Source organism: Epinephelus moara, chromosome 14 (assembly GCF_006386435.1).
Source record: "Epinephelus moara isolate mb chromosome 14, YSFRI_EMoa_1.0, whole genome shotgun sequence".
Taxonomy (NCBI): domain Eukaryota; kingdom Metazoa; phylum Chordata; class Actinopteri; order Perciformes; family Serranidae; genus Epinephelus; species Epinephelus moara.
The window spans coordinates 33,392,953-33,396,639 of NC_065519.1; positions in this window are offsets into that span (position 1 = coordinate 33,392,953).

Here is a 3,687-nt window from a genome sequence, read left to right on the forward strand (position 1 = left end):
TTAGGATAGAGCAGGTCTGATTTAACTGACTTTGTTCATACTATTGCACAAGTTACTGGTGAATCTACTTTCTCTCAGCTTGTCTGCTCTATTCTTCAGTTACATTTCCCCAAATCACTTAAGGAAATTCTCTGTGCAGTATACATGTGGAAGCATCTTAAGGATAAAAATCATTCACTTGATTTTTGAGACCACAACCACATAAACATCAGGCTCTGCTTTTCCAAGTTTGTTTTTTGTCATTAGCTCCTTGTTAAAACCTTTGCTTGTTTAATCTTTCCTTATTTTGACAGGTAAGGGTTTCTGATATTACATTAAAACAGGCACAACAGCGCACAACAGGACAGTCAGGTTGGCACTACACTGGACAGGTTGACACTTTCAAATACACTTTGTCTTGTGTCCACCCACCCTAACCCTAACCCTCTGGAAATATTCCATCCAAATATAACAAACCAACAACAACTATCTAAAACTGCTCTGTAAACTCTTACAATTGATTTGACCTTGTTTTCAGTCTGTAAACTGAGATGTAAATTAAAACAAACAATTAATAATGATTTTATAAGAGTATTTCTTGTCCTGTTTCTAAGTCATTATAATAACCTAAACACAGCTTTAAAATGGAACAAATGAATGGAACATTTCCTGGAGACCCTCCTAAAGCCTTTCTTTCTTTTACACTATTTAAATTTATGTTGATGAAACTTTTTAAAAATAGTGGAGGAAAAAAAATGAGCCATAACACCAATCTTTGCTATCTACAAAAAGTTTGTTTTGCTTTTTAGAAAATTAGAGGGGAAGAGTTTAAAGCCTTATAATTACTTATCTATATCTTAAACTTACCATTACTTATTTATTACCTTTACTCTTGTCTATATCCTCAACTTATCAATATTGATCAATAGCTTAAACTTATCATGACCTATTTACAACCTAAACGTATCACTTTTTTTATAACCTAAATTAATTACTACCTATCAATATCTTAAACTCAGGGTTGGAAATTAACTTTTTGGAAAACCTGCCAATGTGGCTGGTGGATTCCAAAATCTAGAAATTATTGAATAGATTACCATTGTCTTTTTGGCTGCTGAGTGAAGCAAATCTAGCAACCACTTCAATATTTTACCAGCTTGGCTGGTGGCTGCTGCTTATTTTCAACCCTGCTTTAACTTATCATGGCTCAGTTAAAACATAAACTTAACATTACTCATCTATAACCTAAATGTTACATTAACCTATATCTTAAATGTATTGATACTTATCAATAACTTAGACTTATCATTACTGAGTTAGAACATAAACTTAACATCATTTATCTATAACCTAAATTTAACACTTATTTATATCCCAAAATACCAATATTTATCAATATCCCAAACTTGTCATTACTCAGTAACAGTAACAAGAGTAAAAGAAGCAAAGGGCTTTAGGAGGGTCAACCCACCCTAACCCTAACCCTCTGGAAATGTTCCATTCAAATATAACAAACCAACAACAACTATCTAAAACTGCTCTGTAAACTCTTACAATTGCTTTGACCTTGTTTTCAGTTCATTAACTGAGATGTAATTAAAAACACACAGCAGAGTGTTGAGCATGAACTACTTACACCCATCCGGGCAGCCTCCTGCTCTCTACCCCGTGGCCCTGGGGTGGATGGCTGGGGGGTGGAGCTCCTCTGTGGCAAAGCAGCGTTCACCTGATGGCCGGAGGTGGACGGCTGAGGGCTGGAGCTCCTCTCTGGCTGCACCTGTAAGTAAAGGTGGGGGGAAAATCCATAATTAGATGCATCGCAATGTCGACATGGACGATCGAGCATCCATCCACAAATGTCAAAAATCAAGTATCCAAATTGAAGTTAATAACATGTTGTTGACTGAACCAAAAACTGAATGGTTTGGGACACACTAGGTATGCTGGAGAAAGAGACTGAAATTTGTGCCCCCTTTTCTATCAATCAGTCCACACCAAATAATTGGAAACAAATCAAAATGTGAGGTACCCAAAGAACTCCACCCTTACCAGTGAGCCAGAGGTGGATGGCTGAGGGCTGCTGTCCTCCTCCCGCTTCCTCTTGTTTCCCTGTTAGTGATATGGAGAGAGGGAGAAAAGGATGCAGTTAGCTTGGACTTTTTTCACTTAAATCCCTTTTAGACTGATGCAGTACAGTGGGATCAATCAAACTAATCATGACATTACAATAGAGCAGGTCTGATTTAACTGACTTTGTTCATACTATTGCACAAGTTACTGGTGAATCTACTTTCTCTCAGCTTGTCTGCTCTATTCTTCAGTTACATTTCCCCAAATCACTTAAGGAAATTCTCTGTGCAGTATACATGTGGAAGCATCTTAAGGATAAAAATCGTTCACTTGATTTTTGAGACCACAACCACGTAAACATCAGGCTCTGCTTTTCCAAGTTTGTTTTTTGTCATTAGCTCCTTATTAAAATCTTTGCTTGTTTAATCTTTTCTTATTTTGACAGGTAAGGGTTTCTGATATTACATTAAAACAGGCACAACAGTGCACAACAATGTAGGAGCGAGCTGGAGGAGAGAGCAGGAGTGCACAGTTGGAGTTACAGCTAAGTTCTTGTTTGTTGGTTGTTTTGGCGTGGGTACGGCCAGCAGTAACCTGTACTGTTCAGTCATAAACGGCGGTTTGCCGAATAACTGCGTCATCCTTTCCACACGTCCTGGCGGACGCTATGTATAGCCTATGTACATATATATATATATATATATATATATATATATATATATATATATATATATATATATACTGTGTATCGTTTTTCGGCACTACCTTGTTCTCTATAGCTGATGTAACGTGAATTACTCCTGTGTGGGATCAATAAAGTTCTTATCTTAGCCATCTAAGAAGATCAAATACATTGTTTTTGGTGCCTAACTGTTTCCCAAGTATAATGAATGAATAAACGAGAGGCATTAACGTAAATGTCTTTGTAGAAAGGCGCTTTATGAAATTAAGTCCATTTACTTGTATTAGTTTACAACGCAGCCTCGCCACATCCAATATGGCGGCGACGTTGACGTATCGCAGCAGCGGGCAAACCCACTCGATGCGGCGTCTACATATATATGCATAGACATATATTTACATGTATATATGTCTATGTGAGCGATCGCCAAGGCCCCTGCACTTCCGTTAGTCGAAAAACTCCGGGCTGTGCCTCCAGAGGTAAAGGAAGAAAAAAAAAGTTTGTTTTTTTGTTGTTGTTGTTTTTTACCGATGGATTTCCAGATTGGCAACCATCAGCTATTACAGCAATCCTCGTGTCCGTTTCAGATAAATCGGTGGCTTCATTTGAAAGTAAACACCAGTTTTTTCGAGCTACCATTAAATATAACAGAAACCTGACCAACATATTGTAAATAAATGTTCCTATTAAACAATGCATGTCAGCGACATCTTGGGAAAAATCCTGTGGTGCATGAAACATTTTATGTTCAAACAATTTCATCATCAAACTTCAGTAAACTTATTTGATGTTAGCTTGTTTGTCCTTGAACTACAGACGTGAATTACAGCTTTCCACCTTCACAGTACCATGACTGGAGACTTGATAAACGCTTCAAAACACTTTCAAAGACTTTAAAGTAACTTCTTTTACCTTTTTAGTGTCATTTCAATGATTCAAAGTTAGGCCCATACTAA